Source organism: Neofelis nebulosa, chromosome 4, assembly GCF_028018385.1.
Source record: "Neofelis nebulosa isolate mNeoNeb1 chromosome 4, mNeoNeb1.pri, whole genome shotgun sequence".
Lineage (NCBI taxonomy): Eukaryota > Metazoa > Chordata > Mammalia > Carnivora > Felidae > Neofelis > Neofelis nebulosa.
Genome location: NC_080785.1, coordinates 33,186,789 through 33,205,250, shown reverse-complemented (window position 1 = coordinate 33,205,250; position 18,462 = coordinate 33,186,789). Strand labels below are relative to the sequence as shown.

General features: G+C 39.5%; 1 long non-coding RNA gene across 2 annotated transcripts in view; it reads right to left on the bottom strand.

Annotated features, from left to right (window-relative positions):
- Positions 1–18,462, bottom strand: part of LOC131509085 (uncharacterized) — a 118,057-nt gene that overhangs the window by 65,702 nt on the left and 33,893 nt on the right. For both annotated transcript variants that reach the window (XR_009260285.1, XR_009260284.1), the window contains 2 exons: positions 1,663–1,720; positions 1,063–1,339 (listed from right to left, as the gene is read on the bottom strand). This is a non-coding gene — a long non-coding RNA (uncharacterized LOC131509085). The remainder of the gene's footprint in view (positions 1–1,062; positions 1,340–1,662; positions 1,721–18,462) is intronic.

Here is an 18,462-nt window from a genome sequence, read left to right as displayed (position 1 = left end):
TTACACAACAAGAGATAACTATTATAGTCTTTTTCTTGGCAAACCATTAGAATAGTCTATCACAAATGCCCCAAAAGGAACCACAAAGCTTAGGGTCAGCTTGGGGATCTTACATCTAACATTGTTACCCTTAAGCCTAATTGTCCAGTAATTAGTTTCAGAGTATCCAGGTCCAGGTGAACCAACACTGGTAACTGTAGACACAACAGCACACATATCCAGAAAGAAAGAAAGAAAAAAAAAAAAAGGGCGATCCTATGGCAACTTCCAATGTATTTTATTAAAAATCCCTTTGACAAGCTGTATGTAATAGCAAAAGACATTCCAGATTCTACCCATATGTCTATCCCAAGATCTAGAAAATTCTATTTCAGAGGAAACATTGGTCCTTCTGTGCTAATGCAGAGGAAAGGTTGTTTGTTGGCATTTGCCAAGTATAGGCTAATGCCCAGGAAATTTGCCATAAGGCCCCTTTCCCAATATAAAATTAAATATAAAATAATCGATCAACAACTCAAAATATTTAAATATCATTGAACTAGGGGCACCTGGCTGGCTCAGTTGGAAGAGCATGCAACCCTTGATCTTGGGGTGGTGAGTTTGAGCCTCATGTTGGGTGTAGAGATTACACACATACACACATACATACATACGTTTTAAAAAAGTATTTAAAAAGTATTTAAAAAAATCGTAAAAAAAATCTTTGAACAAAATTTAGTAATATATATTTGGTTGCCTCCTGAGTGGAAAAACCCAGAGGACCAGAGAATAGAAGCGAGAGGAAAAATTCATCTCAACAGTGTATTTGTTGGTAGTTTTAAATTCTTTATACTCTATATAGATATTATCTAATCAAAGTGTTATTCATTAACTAAAATGTATACACTCTGAATCATATTAATATTGCACAATTTATCTTTCCCTTTCAGTTTTATGATTCTCAACATTTCTTTTTTCTACCTTAGAAGGGAATACTAATTCTAAACATTTTTTTTTTCCAAAAGTAGTACAAGTACCAGTTTTACACTCCAAAGATATGGCTGCCCTCAATTGCAGTTTTACCTCTAATTTGACTGAGTGTTCACCCAGCTTCGATCATCTGTGCTCAGGAAAGACTTCACCTCTCTTTGGTCTCCTAGAGAGGAGAGCAAACAATGAAACTTCCCACCAGCTTTCAAGCAACTACTTCTTATTAGCTATAGCTTTAGGCAGGTCATCTTAGGTCTGCACCCAGGACACATCTGGATGCCTCCTCATTCAGTCACGCCACGACTGGATTGCTAGGATGTGAGCTGCCCTGATATTCTGTCCTTGTTCTTGGAACTTCATAATAGCTCCTCTTCATTGAAGAATCACAGTAAGAAAGGAGAAGGCGGAAAAACACGTAACAAAACTTAAAATACAAAAAGCCATTTAGGAATGCCTGGGTGGCTCAGACGACTTCTGCTCAGGTCATGATCTCCCGGTTTGTGGGTTCGAGCCCTGTGGTGGGCTCTGTGCTGCCAGCTCAGAGCCTAGAGCCTGCTTCGGATTCTGTGTCCCCCTCTCTCTCTGCCCCTCCCCCACTCTGTCTCTCAAAAATAATTTAAAAAAAAAGCCATTTAAATTGTCCTTAAACCCAGATAATAGTAGCAGTTATTTCAATGAGCTTAGGGTTCTTACCTCTGCTGAATGATTAATGGAAATTCTGTGTCTTCAGAAATACTGAAGCCATCATATCCTAGATTCAGACAAAACAAAATTTTCAACTGATATACAGCAAATTAACTCCCAATTAACCAGGACATACCAAAGGTTTTCTACTTTTACTAAAAAAGAACCAAATGAGGTCCTGGCCCTGTAACAGATATGGTATTTGTACTGTAGGGATATCTGTTGGTCTGAGAAGATCTGCTTCTAGCTTCGGTGGAGAGGGGAGAGGTCCTGAGAGGGGGTAAAATGAAAGGGAAGCGATGAAGGTGGGCCAGGCTCTCCACCCACTTCTTCACAGAAGAGCCCTCTGCCTTGATGCCCTGATGCTGGGAAAGCACTCACCTCCACACTCCATCAAAGACCTTGTTTGTCTTTGCTTCGTTTCCAACCTTCTCCTACTTCTTGACCTTTCATTTTAAACTCATAGTCTTTATTTTTATTTCTAATCTAGGCTCTCTTAATAGGTATGTTCTTCATTGCTCTCCTAGCTGGATTTCTGCTCTTCACTTTACCTACCAAGCTGTGTGACTCTGGGCAAAGTACCTACTCTTTCTGTGCCTTCCTTTCCTTGCTATAAAATGGAAATAGTAATGGTCCTGTCTCATGACATTATTGAGAGAATTAAATGAGTTAGAAGAGTAACCTTTCTTAGAATAGTGTCTGGTATGATATGAAGGATATATAGGGTAGATGTTATTTTTATAGAAAGTTTTACTTATTTCCCCCTTATTCTATTTTTAACCTTCAGTTTATTTTATTGCATTTTAATTTTAGCATTATCTTAGTTCTTTTTCTTAATTTTAGGTTTCTCTATAAATTTAAATCATTATGCTTAATTTTGTCAACTGTCAGCATTCTATAATTGTACACTTCAAGGACTAGTTTAAGCCTGTCTTTCACTTGGGTTTGGATGACCCTCTTTGTTCTCCCATTTCTTCTTTTTGGTTGAATTGAATGGTGGTAATGATTTTTAATGACCCGTCTTCATTACAGGAAACAAGAATTGAGTCTAGAGAAGTGGCTACCAAACTTCAGTGTATCTTAGAATCACCTAGAGGGCTTATAAAACACAGATTGATGGCACCAGCCCCTAAGGTTTTGATTCATTGGGTCTGGGGTGGGGCCTGGGTGATGCTGATGCTGTGAGTTGGGGACCACATTCTGAGAACCACCGGTCTGGAAAAGTGTGAATAGGGATAGAGTCCTTATTATAACTAGTAAAAACCCTTCCCATGCATCCTAACCCACTTTCACTATACGCCCACATGCTTTATTGGATTTTCCCCAACACATTCTACTCCCTGCTCAATATAAACTTTTCCCAAGGCCATTATTATCCTCCCTCCCCTGTATATGGGTCATTAATTGGCCAACAAGGTGACTTATTAAAATATTACACTAAATATATATATATATATACATATATATACATATATATGTGTGTGTGTATATATATATATATGTATACATATACATACATATATATATATATACACACACACATACATACCACACCATTCTCCTTAAGAGAAAATATATGTCAGAATCCATGGTTTCTAAAATATACAATAATTGGGTTTTAGGCACATCTTGGCAATTCCAGGAGGGAAGAGCAAGGTGAGCCAACCTTACACCCAAGATCCTTCTGAGAAGCCAAGAGTAATGGAGCTCTCAGAGGCCGCACCGGGGTCCTGGGACCTGGAAATCAGAGTCTTGTCACTGCTTTCAAAATATTCACTTCCAATATAATTTGGGGAGAATAAGGGCAAAGTCCTGCCATAGCTCATCTCTGTCCTCTCCCCTTTCCCCCAGGATAATGGTTTTCCTGTAGTGCATGTAAACAATCCCATACATGTTTGTATAATTTTATTTTCTGTGCGTCTAACAATATATAACATTAATATTCATTATATATTTACATACTTTGTATCTTTTTTCAAACTTTCTGATCATGATCTTTGTCTCCCATCTATGATTATTACCTTGTCCCCAACCCCTTCAGTCCTCCAAATTCTTAAAGTAAAGCGTTATGGCTGGGCTGGGCTTTTCCAGGCTTTTTTCTTTGTTCATAGAGGGTACAGGATGCTATCCTATGAAAACTAGAGTCCCTCAAAGGGTATTTTATCAAATTTGGATCTAAGCCACTGATAACTCTGATAATGACAATTGCCCTCTTCGCCCCAAATCGCCTGACTGCTTTATGTCTTGCACTGAAAGATGTTCCCATTGAAAGGATTCTTCCCCAATACTAAATAATCTGTCTTCTTCCTGCCTCTCATATCCTGCCATCTTTAACACACTGCAAAGTTTCAGAAAGTGGGAGGGGACTTAGCTGTCTCCAGATAGATCCCACCGCCTGACTCCAGCCATTTTACCACCAACCCCTAATCCAGTGGGGATTAATGGTCAGTCAGAAATTCCGCAGACTCATCCACCATTCTTGACTCAGATGGGATCAGCTGGCTGGAGGTAGAGTATACTGCTCTACAAGAAATGGCACTCTAGCAACCCATGAGCCATGAGCTCCACAGCACGATAAATGAGTGGTGGGAGTCCTGGAGCACAGTCTGCATCCTCCAAGAATCCTCTTCTGCATTTTGGCTGGTTGGGACCCCAAGAGTAAGGTCTACAAAATGTTGGGGGCTTTTAATGTTAGTTGCCTGTTAGAATTCTGGATTGTTCATTAATTTTTCTATATTTGGCCCTTTGGGTCTCTTAATTCTCTAACCATTACTTTTTTTTTTTTTAAGTTTATTTATTTATTTTCAGAGAGCTAGTGAGCAGGGAAGGGACAGAAGGAGATAGAGAGGATCCCAAGTAGGCTCCCTGCTGCCAGGGAGGGGTCAGATGCGGGGCTTGAACTCATGAACCGTGAGATCATGACCTGAGCAGAAACCAAGAGTTGGACACTTAACCAACTAAGCCCCTAATTCTCTATTCATTTCTTATGAAGCTACAGATAGATCCATCATCTTGATCTGTATCAGTTTTATGGCTTCCATTGCAAAATTGTCTAAAGCATTAGGAAAGAAATCTTTTTATGTGATTTTAGAACTTGTTTCTTGGCAAGCTGATGTGTCTTCATGTTGAAGTAAGCATATAATTTATCACCTAAACTGGAACAGTTTTGAGAGTGACAAATGCTACATCACTTGGGATGCTAGTACAACAGAACACCGGACAGTCTAGACAAACCAGACACACGATCATGGACACCCTACTGAGTGTGCACATTCCCTCCCCCAAAATAAGGTTCCAGAGGAAGCGTTCAGCAAACAGGCTATGGTGTCACCCCTGCCAGGACCATCTGCTTGTGTTTGATGAACCGGGAGGCCTTGGGACTGGCTAAGTCACACAAAATATATTTGGACACATGTGGGATCTGTAGTCCAACTGCCTGTGTTCTTCCAGTGGAGAAATCTACATGAATCCATGCTATAAATAGAAACTTCATTATCTGCACTGTGTGTTTCTGCCTTGGCTCAAAATGTAGGAACTTCCATCAACATTTCCTTTCTCTAAGCAAAGTGTTGGAGACTTAGACAAACATTTCTGCCTTCTCAGAAATGCCAAGGGAAAAAATCTTCCATTCTTAGCAAATCTCAATTACTAGCAACTTCTTCTGCAAAGAGGCATGACTGAATGACTTGACAGACCTGGGAGAAACCAGTACCTGGTAGGCTGCGTTTCTCTGTTGAGCAGGTGATATTCATTGAATGTCTGCTATATGCTGGGAACTTTACATGGTTTTGTATGGTGCATCAGCTCCAGGCCGGCAGCTCAGCACAGCCAGAGGATGCCACAGAGGATATCAAAGATGTACGAACAACAATAACAAAAAACCCAGCAGAGTGAAAATTCTCAACACATGTTTTTTTTGCTTTGTATGTATGTGTTTTAACTAATTCCATGAATCCCTAGTGGATCTGATCATCTGTGTGTGCCCACACCTGCCCGTGGTTGACAGGCCTGCAGGATCCCACTCGAGGTCCCAGAGGCCTGCTTCCACTTGCCCTGCACCAGCCAGAGTAACTGACATTCAGATGGAACCTTAAAATGAAAAAGCAAACATGAGTCACAACTTCATAGGACAGTTCTGCCACATATATTTCAGCAGTGTGATTTAGCTCACACACAGTAAATAGGGAAGTAGTATCAGGGTAACACGGAAGTCAAATCAGTTCACACCCAATTTTTCCTTAGCCAAAGGAGAGAATTATAGCTGTTGGCAGGATAGAAAAAGCCCAGCTTCTATGGTGGCAACAGGCTTTAATTTTTAAAATGTGAAGCAAACATCTACACTCTCAGGTGCCCAGACCCTGCACAGTTCTTGGCTTGTGGCAGGCCATGCTGTCTCGAATGCCCCAACCCCTGCTACAGACAGCCCTAGAGGCTTGGAGGTCTGCTTCTATCCACATACTGTCCCTGTGCCATCCAGCACTATGGTCTTCTTCTTTTTTTTCATGTTTATTTATTTTTGAGAGACAGAGCACAAACAGGGGAGAGGCAGAGAGAGAGGCAGAAACGGAATCTAAAGCAGGCTCTAGGCTCCCTGCTTTTGGCACAGAGCCTGACACAGGGCTCGAACTCACAAACTGTAAGGTCATGACCTGAAGTCAGATGCTTAACCAACTGACCTTCAGCACTACTGTCTTATGTCTGTTCTTAACTGGGTCAGAATCTTGAAGGAGGCAGAAATGAGGGATTAGATCCCCCTCACCTTTAACTGGGTGGGCAGAGACTCTGGTTCGAGTACAGCTCAGCTCAAACCTTCACTTATGAATGCTCCAACAGAATCGAGTCAGCGAGCACCACAGTAACAGCAACATGCATTCAGAGAGTGTTTGCTATTTGTCAGGAATGTTCTAAGAGCATTACATGGTCTTACATATTGAAGGGGATCAGAATATGCCATCCCCAAATATGCCACTTTGACAGGATTATTTTGAGAGGAAAGCATTTGAGTTCTTGAAAATCCCTTATCTGCCTAAAAGCAGGGCCTCCCAAAAGAACTCAAGTGCCACAAATCCTCTCCCAGGATCCACTCTAATAGCTTCTGGGAGACAAGAAGTCAGCACCACACCCAGACACACACTGTCACAAACCATCATATCTTCCATACAGCCCTCCAAGGATCCATTCACCCTTCCAAAAAGCCATTTGCTCTTCCCCAAGTGCCCTTTGCCATCCCCTCCCCTTCTAAGTTAGGTATATAGACCCCAAATTCTAACCACTCCTTTGAGTGCCTCGTTGCCGAGTGCTCTCGGATATGCAACGTACATGCAAATGTACATGCGAATGTTTTCAACTTAATCTGTCTTTTTGTCAGCCAATTTACAGGGCCCCAGCCAGAGAACCTACAGGGGTTAGAAGAAAAAAAATAATATTTTCATCCCCCACAGTTTGTATGTATTAACTCATTTAATCACAACCCATGAGGTAAGTGTTTTCAGCTGAGGAATCTGAGACATGGGAAGGTTAAGTGATTTAGCTAAAGACTGTTAATACAATAGCATGGCCTGGAGAAAAAGCAAAGTTCTAAAGTTGGAATGATTGTTTTGGGGAGTTAGCAGCAGCGCTGAGAAGACAAAAGGAAAAACAAAAAAGAACCAATATCAACATTCTTGGGTTGGCATCAAAGGGAAATTGTGGGTTCAACCTAGATAAACTGAGATTTTGGAAAGTCCTATTGGTTTGTGAATGTCATCCTGGGTCGCCCAGATAATTAATAATAAATAATTAATAATATTAATAATTAATATTTAATAATTAAATCATGTAACAATAAAGTGAATTAGTTATTCAACTAGAAGAGCAGCCTACAATAATCCTTAAATTTATCAAAAATAGGTATCTGATACAAGAGCCGAAATTTTCCACAAGGGTAAAGCAAAGTTATTACCCCCCACCGCTCTTTATAACTTGATTCTTAATGATCAGATGCCGCTTTCAGATGAGTTGGACACAGTCCCGTAGAGAACACAAAGATGAACAATGTTTTATAAGCTAATGATGCAGTTATATTATTATCTCAAATCGTGAGTAGCCTGCACAAACAACAGGTTCTGCAAACTCATTATTGTCAGAAAAGAGTTACAGACTAACTTTTTAAATGTGAAAATAGTTGCTTTTGGAGGGTGTCCCAGAACTTTCAACTAATTTATAAACAACAAGCCAATACAAGGAGTGATCTCAGTTATTTTGGTGAACATTGAACAAACAGAACATCTTGGAGGATGTGGGAGGAAATAGCTCTCCTCAAAGTCAGGTATTCTATAGGTGCTGGTGGGGGGCGGTGGTGGTGGTGGTTAAGAATTCCGTTTTTGTGGTTTTTCACCTGAAGCAAGTATCTGATTATAGCTGTTTTAAAGTATTTTCAAACTAAATTAATAGTTGCCATGCTACACTTTTGGATTCCATTTTATGTTCAACTGTATGCTAGAACAGATCCAAGTTATATTTTGGAGAGAAAGTCAGCCTTCCACAGGTATTCTTCTATATTCATCTCAAGCGGAGCAGACATGACAAAGGCCGGCACAGAAGCACATATATTTGAATGCATATCTGCTTTGTGCCCCACCTTGTTACTCTTTCTTCTGTTTTAATTCTAATACTTCCTACCTGGTCATGTTTATGTATCATTGAAAGCCATAGATTTTTCTGAAGATGAGAAATAAATTGTGAAAGAAGTATAATTTAAGTACATTACTTCAAATATACATCTTCAAATATAAATTCAACTAGTAAATACATACATATACAACATATACATATTAAGACTCTTCCAAAGTTTGCATAAAAGCTTCTTTCATTTCAACTGAATTATTTACTGAATGAAGGTGCCAGATCTTAGCTTATAAACCACATTTAAAGGCTTTGTACTGAATATTTTCTTTTCCTAAAACAGGAAAATTTTGCAATTGTCACCTTTCCTAAGGAGACAGAATTATCCTTCCAATAAGGCTTAATCTATATTAAAAAAAGGAAAGTTGCATGCACATTTACATGCATTATTTCTAAATCTGGAGACATCCAACTTCTTTGCAGGAACAGCCAAGACAGAATGAGTCATCCTCTCCAATTGGTCCTCCATTTGACAAAGGATTAAACCTCTTCCCTATCACCTCAATTAGCTTTACACACTGAAACACATCTCCAGCCCTCAGACTATAAACCCTTTTACAGAAATGGAAAGACTGGAATTTATAGTCACAAGTTCAACCATTTTCAGAAGTCCTAATTTTGTTCTTTAAATGAAAGATGCAAGGATTTTTCTCATTATTACCTAAAATACCCAAGTGTGTTTTCCCAAAAAAGAGTCAGGTAGTTTATTTGGGTGGTGATCCTAGGACATAGGACAAAGGACCCAGGGAAAGTGAGTTCAAAAAATAGAAAAATCCAGGCATCTGGGTGGCTCAGTTGGTTGAGCATCCAACTTTGGCTCACATCATGATCTTGCCGTTTGAGTTCAAGCCCCACATCAGGTTCTATGCGGACAGCGCAGAGCCTGCTTGGATCCTCTGTCTCCTCCTCTCTTTGTGCCTCCCACCCCCAATCCCACTCTGTCTCTCTCAAAAGTAAATAAACATTAAACAAAAAAACTGAAAAATCCAATATAAGTGTCCATAACCAAATTCCCACTGTGGACAAAAGGGGCTCAATTCACCTGAGTGTCCTGATGCATACATTATGCTTCCCAAGGGACAAGAAGCTGGAGCTTCCATCTCCTGTTGATATAAGGTTGTCCTAGAAGTTAACTCACCTGTATTTTCAGGCTCCCTGGTATAACAGAAAGATTTGGGGCAGAAAGCTGAAAAATCTGCCTCTCACTTGAAGTGAGAAGTGCAAAGGCAGCCTGAGCTTACACAGAAGTACACACTTTAGCTTCAGCTAAAATCAAAGGTGGGCACAAGGAATGAGATTCAGTGTTTCAGAGGTGTCTAGTGAAAGTACCCAAATGTGGTAGATAGTTAATGAATCTTGTGCAGTCCCCCTTCCACAGTCTCTGGGCTGGGCTTATGATGGCTCTAATAGGATGAAACAGAACTTATTCTGTGCCTATTCTGGGTCTAGCCTTCAACTGACCCCACAGCTTCTGCTTCTTACTTCTCGGAATGCTTGCTCTTGGAATCTGGTCACAGTAACTTAAAGCTCAATGTAGAGGACGATGTGAAAAGAACTGAGATCTGAGGAATCTACTCCTGAAATCATTGTTTCACTATATGTTAACTAATTTGGATGTAAATTTTAAAAAATTAAAAAAAAAAAAAGAACTGAGATCTGACTGAGAGGTCTGGCTGAGCTCCCGGTCAAGCCTTCAGACGACTGATGCTGTCCCAAGGTTGTTGGACAATACCATGCTGGGAAGAATTGCCATCAGTTATGGCTCTGAAGGATTCTGAGTAATTTTAGTGATTCTGAGTGGAAGTGTTTTTGATATTTTTTGCCAAATTACATTGTTGAATATTACTGTGTAAAAATTTTTCATGCCTACTCTAACCTTCCTCCCCAGTGTGGATGTTATAGGGTTATCAGAGTCATTTGATGTTCACTCAACAGTCATTTGAAATTCACTGAACAAATATTTATTGAGTACTTACTATGTGGCAGGCCCTATTCTAGGCACTATTATAGTAATGAACAAAATAGATAAGAAACCCTGTCCCCTTGGAGAGGGGAGAGTGACAATGAGCAGAATAAATTCATAGAATGTAAATATATAGTATCTAGAGAGTGTTAAGAGTTGAGAAAAACTAAAGCAGAAAAGGAGAATAGAGAAAATGTTTACAAACAGGTGTCAAATTTTAGATTAAGTAACCAAAGATGACCTCATTGAGAAGACGGCATTTGAGTAAAGTCCCTTAGGAAAAGATGGAACCACAAGGGAATCTAAAAGAAAAGCAGAAAGAACAGCAAGTATACAAAACTTGAGGCAAGGCTGTTACTGAAGCATTCAAGAAACAGTGATGAGGCCATTGTGGCTACAGCTGGGTGAGCAAGGGAATAATAGTAAAGGTGTAAGTTAATAGGGGACTAGATCACACAGAATCTTTTGGAAGTGAGTGGAGAATTTTAGCAGAGGGGTGATATGATCTGACTACATCTTAGAGTATGATTCTGACTTCTGTATTAAAAACAGATTGGGAAAAGAGGACCAAAGAATACTCAGGAAAAGCAACCAATCACTGTACTGCAATACCAGGTGACAGAAGAAGGACTTGTACCAGAACGGTAACAGTATGGGGGGCAGGGAGGGTGAGGGTGCAGGGAGAAATGGAATCTGCTGACACTTCAGATGTGAGATGTTTTTAATAAAAGAGAAAGGTGTTAGGCATTACTCCAAAGTTTTGGCCTCAGCAAATGAAGAATTACATTTCTATTAACTGAGATGAGGACGTTTGGGAGTTTGTATGTAGAGTTCAGTGTTAGACACATTAACTTTGAGATGGATATTAAACCTGCAACTCAAGACGCTGAGGAAGAAGTCTGAGCAATAAGCCTGAATTCAGGATAGAGGTTCAAGCCAGAGATATAAATATGGGAGTCATCAGCATATGGTATTTAAAGCTATGACACTGAATAAAATTATGAAGAGACTGAACATAGATAGACAAGGGAGAGGTCTCAAGACTAACTACAGGGCATTCCAAGATATAGAAGTTGGGAAAGAGAGCATGTAGAAGGAAAACAAGAGACTGAGAAGCAACAAGCAAAGCAGAAAGAAAGCCAGCAAGGTGTGGTAGCTAGAAAACCAAGAAAATGTTTTAAGGAGGAAAATATAACTGACCATATCAAATGCTAATAGTTCAGGGGAGATGAGGTGTGAGAGCTCATGATCAAATTTAGCAACACAAATTGTCCTGGTGAAAAACAGTTTTTGTGAAGCAGTGATAAAAGCCTAATGGATTGAGTTCAAGAGTAAATGGAAGCAGAGAAAGTCAGCAGTCAATATAGAGAATTCCAAAGTTTTTTTATGTGTAAGAAGCAAAATGAAGTTGCCATAGCAAAAAAAAAAAAAAAAAAAATTAATGGGAGATATAACAGCAGTTAGTATGGTGACGTAATAACCCAAAAGAGAGGGAATAATTATGATCCAAAAAAATGGGTCAGAATTGCTGGAATCATGCCTTTAGTGGTGAAAAGGGATGGAATATAGTACAACAGTGAGAAACTGACCTTATTTAAGAATACAGACAATTTAAGTGCATGCTTAGTAACAGAAAAGGAAGGCAGAGTGAATGCACACAGATGCAGGAGGTAAGTAGATGAGGTGTGAGAGTTCATGAAAGTTCTATTGAAGGTTTCTATTTTGCCAGTGAAATAGGAATCAGGGTCATCAGCTAAGAGTGATTTCGGTGGAGAAGGCCTTGGAGGTTTGAGGAGAGGTGCAGAAAGTATGAAGTAATCAACAAGGAAGAGTATGGATTGGGGATATATGGTATCGGCATCGCAGGGCAATGTCACCTACTTTAGGAACAGTGGTAGTGACAGCAAGTGACAGTAGTCAGCACTGTTGTGGGCTTCATTCCACTCAGATGTGTAGGTGCAGGAACAGCACAGTTGGATTTAGCCAGGCTGTGTTTGGCTAATCACAGCCTCATCTCCCTCCACCCCCCATCCCTGAACCCCCTCTCCTCCTCATGGAAATATTAGCTATTTCTTTCCTAACAGATAACAATACTGTTCAGAGAGCTTGGTGATTCTGACTCAGCTTTCAGTACTTCTCCCAATGATGTCTTGCAAAAGTTTCGTGTTTTGTCATTTACTTTTCTTCTTTCCCATCCCACAATTCATATGTTTTTCTATTTTCGAAGTTATGAAATATAGTTGTATCCTGAGTAATTTTCCAGAAGGGGCGAAGACAACTGTGGAATGAGAGAGAACTGGTACGATATCTCAATAATGTTAAATACCATTTATGCAGCACCTTTATGCCGTAGGTACTTAACATACATTTCTAATCCTTTCAATAAGTTTCCCCATTTTAAAGGAATGGAACCTTAGAAGTTAGATGAGTCACCCAGCTAAAAAATGCCAAAGCCTAGATCTGAACCCTGTTGTGCATGTTCCACGGAGCTGACTCTGGCCACTCCACCCCCTGGCCCTTATTTGCCAGGGCAAAATCAAGCCTGTGTTGTCCTAGCTCCAACTGTGGTTGAGAAGTCTTGCCCAAATATCTGTTTCCAGCCTCCCCCCTGCCAAACACCAGATCTCATCTGCTCTTGTTCTTGAAATAAAAATTCTAGTTTTCATGTTCCAAACTGAACTTGTTCCTAAATACTGAATTTCACCTGTGTTCTACTGTCCAATTTTAAACTTCTGGATTTATTTACCTATATTTACAATACCTTGGCACTGTTACTGTTTTGGGCCAGGTAGTATTTTTCTTGTGGAGCCTGTCCTGTGCAGAGTAGGCTGCTCAGCAGCATCCCTGACCTTTATACACTTGATTCCAGTAGCACCCCCTCCCCAATTGTGACAATCAACAATATCTACAAACACTGCTAAATGTGCTATGGGAGGCAAATTGTCCCTGGTTGTGATCACTGGATCAGAAGTAAAGATTACATAGGAATTAGTTTTTTTGGGTTTTTTCATCTTATTTTAAATTTTATTTTGCCACTTTATCCATAAAAGATGTTATTTTTATACTTTTTGTTTAGATTATGTTTTTTGTTTTGTTTTTTAGAAGACATGCTCCTCTCTGACTTTTACATTCTCTATACCTTTCCAAGAACTCCTTGTCTCAACATCACCATTACAAGTAGAATTAATTCTAACAGTCCCCATGTTCCCATTATACTTTGACATAAAAAAATCTGTAATGGTATTTATCACATTCTATTACAGTGCTTTAAAAAACATAAAAACCTCACACCTATCTTGAACTATCAATTCTTTGATGACCTAGATCATATAATATTCATTTATAAAAATCCTACCAGTATTTGCTTAACTTGTGCATTTAAACTGTATTTCAAGGAATTACATGTGCTGGCTCTTTAAATTATCTAAGCCTACAGAATTCCCCTCTATTTTATTTTATTTTATTTTATTTATTTTTTATTTTATTTTCAGAATGCCCCTTTATGTCTTCTGACCTACTTGCACATCACAGTTCTGCCATCTAGTGGCCAATTACCCAAACTGTAGGTGCAATACCTAGTATGAAATAAGCAAATATGCCCTATTTCTCAGATACAAACATTTAAATTACATTCAATATTATAAGAAACTTCTATACCAATTTTATACATATACACTTTTAAACTAGTGAAATATTCCAGTTCTTAACATTTTGCCTCTATTTGAAATTAATTCACATTATAAGATTTATAGCTCAAATATATATCATTTTTATTTGCAAATAAGGAATATGTAATGTCCATATTACCTGCCTTTGATTTTATGCAATGTCCTTTCCCAACCAAGCTCAAACTTTGCTGGTTTTTCTCTTAGAGACCTCTCTCTTTGAAGAGTCTAAGCCATTCAACAAAACACATACCAGGACACCAAACTCAGCTAAATATCAAGACAGCAGGACAAAGTCCTCACCTGATAAGATCCATCATCTAATTGGATCCAAAGCTGTTCTCCAATATGGACTGAAATACAGTGTTTAACCAGTAGGCTTATTAGCATGGTTACAGGGTTGACTGAATTGATCCAACAATTCTACTAAGTAGGTTAGTAGGAAATTAATCTAAAAATTAAAAACTTGTGAAGAAGCATTTTCATTCTTGATTGAATAAACCTCCTCACTAACTCATTGCCTTCACCAATTATGATTCAACTGTCTCATTCATGCATCATGCTATTATAACAATAATATGATCAACTAATAACACAAATTGAATAAGGAGGGGAATAAAAATGGGAAGAGGATGAGATAAGGGCTGGCGATTCAGTTCCAACTTTAATTACTACCTACCATTTGAGATATCATAAATCTATCACTATTTCATATTTATGAGTTAACAAAGTGTATTTGCTTTAGCAGGAAGGCATTACCAAATAGCTCTAAAATATACATTCTGAACTGTTCTGTCACTTATCTCTAGTTTGTTGAAATCATTAACTTACTGTGAAGCCAAATGTAGCAGATGCATAAACTCTCCGGTATTTCTTTCTTCCTAATGTTCACTCTTGATACATCACTGATTTACAGAATAAATATTTATTTCTTTTTTTTTTTTTTTTTTAATTTTTTTTTTTAAGGTTTATTATTTTTGAGACAGAGAGAGACAGAGCATGAACGGGGGAGGGTCACAGAGAGAGGGAGACACAGAATCTGAAACAGGCTCCAGGCTCTGAGCTGTCAGCACAGAGCCCGACGCGGGGCTTGAACCCACGAACCGCGAGATCATGACCTGAGCCGAAGTCGGACGCTTAACCGACTGAGCCACCCAGGCGCCCCTAAATATTTATTTCTAATACTGCAAACTCATGAGTGCCATGACCCTATTTCTTTGCTTTCAGATATTTAAAATGCCTTAAGTTTGGGACACCTGGGTAGCTCAGTCAGTCAAGCATTCGACTCTTGATTTTGGCTCAGGATATGATCTCAGGGTCCTGAGATTTAACCTGGTGTCTAAACACAGAGCATGGTTGGGGCACCTGAGTGGCTCAGTCGGTTAAGCGTCTGACTTCGGCTCAGGTCATGACCTCACGGTTCATGGGTTCAAGCCCCAGGTCCAGCTCTGTGCTGACAGCTCGGAGCCTGCAGCCTGCTTCTGATTCTGCGTCTCCCTCTCTCTCTGCCCCTCCCCTGCTCACACTGTCTCTGTCTCTCAAAAATAAATAAATGCAAAAAAAAAAAAAGAAAAAACAAACACACACAGAGCATGGAGCCTGCTTGCTTGGGGTTTTCTCTCTCTCTCCCTCTCTCTCTCTCTCTCTCTCTCTCCCTCCCTCCCTCCCTCCCTCGCTTGTTCCCTGTCCCGTCTCCCCCAGCCCAAATAAATTAATTAAATACCTGAAGTTCAAGAGATTATTTAGACCAACTCCACACTGCATAGAGGGAAAATTGCAGTTTTGAATGGTTTAGAGCCTTGCCCAAGCTAAGTGAGCTAATTGTAGCAGATGAATCTAGAACTTTCAATTACTGAGAATAACCACTAGTCCTGAGCCAACACACTATCAAGAGTATTACAAGGTGAACCTCTCAGGACTAATGCCATCATGCTTCACTAATTAGCAGGAGTCTGAGCCTAAGTTATTCTTTCTCAAAAATTCTTAACCCACAAGCTGTATATCCTCTCCACTTCCCTCTCTTACCAAACAAATTCTTCCAGTGTCTCCTTCGACCCCAATCTGAAGCAGCCATTCCTGTTCTTCAAATATGTGTTCCCTTCACCTCCTTGCCTTACTTGAAACCTACCTGGGTCCTGAGCAAACATCAGGGTCAGAAGCTGATTATATGGAGTTGATTGAGGTAGGTGTATTTCTTGCTCCCCCTTGCTACTTCCAAATGATGTCACCCTTTTCCTCCTGCAAGAATCACTGTTCTTTTAATGCTGTCATTTGGATGTATCACTGTTTCCTGCACCTTCTTACACTCTTCTCAACCTCCTAGTCACACCTCATCTTTCACCAGCCTCTGGTTCCTGGCAATGTTCCAATTTTGGTTTCCTTTCCTTATATTTGGTGATTTCAATACGTAAGTGGGGGGACCCATCAAAAAGCTCCAACTTCTCAGTTTCCTGATTTCTATATTCCACTGACATTTTTCTTTTCCACTTCAGTCACTCACTTTATGCAGTCATACCCTGGATCTTTACATCTCTTAAAAAATACAAACCTTTTCAAAACATTCCTATCCAAACACCGAACTTTCCTAGGGCAGCTTCCAATGTATTCAGTGGGCACAAGTACTTCCATACAATTACACAGTTCTTCAATGATATGGGGACATCTGATCCTCTCATCCCCCCTTTCTTATTATCCATCAGCCCCCTCCTGTCATCACTTCCCATCTTGTTTAGCACAGATTCCATTATCAACATAATGACCCTTTGTAAATACTTCCAACTCTTAGTTCCTTCTTTCCGTCAACTGAGCTCACCCTACAAAACCCTAATCCATGTATGAACTCTTGTGGCTTCAGACTTTCTCCTTGTTTGCACAGAAATGTTAGTGACCACAGATTACATAATCATGTAACTAGTTTCACTTTAAATTCGTAATCTCAGGCCACAGTTTGAATCTTGACTATGACCCAGAAATCTTGCTAGATTTCTCTAATGATTTTATTTTTCTGTTCCCCAGGATGAACATATTGATCTGGATTCTCTTTCATTTATCTTCTACTCTCCCTCTTCCACCTTTATCTCTTAGCAGGTATCCTTGCCCATTAATTTATTGAGAATACAGAACTGTCAGACAGAAGCATTCTCATCCTCCCACAACCAAATCCCCAGGCCTACTGCCTCCGAACCATTTTTCCCATTGCCATGAGATCAGGATACCAAGGAACATATCAGAATATAGCTGGAAACTTCAGAGTTTGAGGCAACTGATAATAAGTGGTTAAGTTAGTAATGCCAGATTCAGAAGGATAGTGAATATTATGTTCTGTAGGAAATGGAAAGGCTTTGGTGGGGAGATGCATGATCCAAGTTATGTTGTAGGATAGAGGTCAGCAGACTACAGCCCTGGGCCAAATCTAGCTTATTGACTGCTTCTGTAAGTTTTATTGGAGTAGTCATTTATGTATTCCTATCTGTGACTAGTATGCTACAATGGTAGGATTAATAGTTGACACAGAGACCATATAACCCACAATGACTAAAATATTTACTATCCCTTTCCAGAAAAATATAACAGCTTCTTTTTAGAAAGATAACTCTGGCAGCATGATGAAGGATAAATAAGAATGGGGGAAATTAGACTCATGGGAAATATTTGGAAAGAAATTGTGTTAGTGCAGTAAGAGTAATAAAGGCTTGGTCTAAGCCAATGGAGGTAGACACAGAAAAGAAAAAAAAAAAAGTTGACATATTGTGTAAAGAGTCAGGATTAGATAAACAATGAGAAAAAACATGACAGAAATAGGTTAAAAAAATGACTGCACGTTTCCTATTTTTGGTGACTGGGAGAGTACTGGTTTTCTCAACTGTGGTAGGAGAAAAAGGATGAGAGAAGTAAAAGCTTTCAGGAATAGTAACAATGGTCATTTTTGGACAAGTTGAATACCTACAAGAAATATACACATGGAGCTTGCTGAAATTATCCCCAAAATGATCTCTGAGGCTAATGGAGTTATGGAAGTCATTGGTCTATAACTGGTAGCTGGTACAATGGGAATAGATGAAATCACTTAAAAATATGTAAAATAATACCAAGTCTCTTAGAAGTTTGAATTCAGGAGTTGAAAACTTATGTCCACACAAAAATTTGCACATAGATATTTACAGCAGCTTTATTTTTTTTTAATTTTTTTTTAACATTTATTTATTTTTGAGACAGAGAAAGACAGAGCATGAGCAGGGGAGGGTCAGAGAGAGGGAGACACAGAATCCGAAACAAGCTCTAGGCTCTGAGCTGTCAGCCCAGAGCCCGATGTGGGGCTCAAACTCACGGACCGCGAGATCATGACCTAAGCCGAAGCCGGACGCCCAACCGACTGAGCCACCCAGGCGCCCCAGCAGCAGCTTTATTTTTAACTGTCAAAAGTTGGAAGCTAGATGTCCTTCAGTAGGTGAATGGATAAACAAATTCTAGCACACTCCGGAAATGGGAGTATTATTCAGCACTAAATCAGAAGGAGTT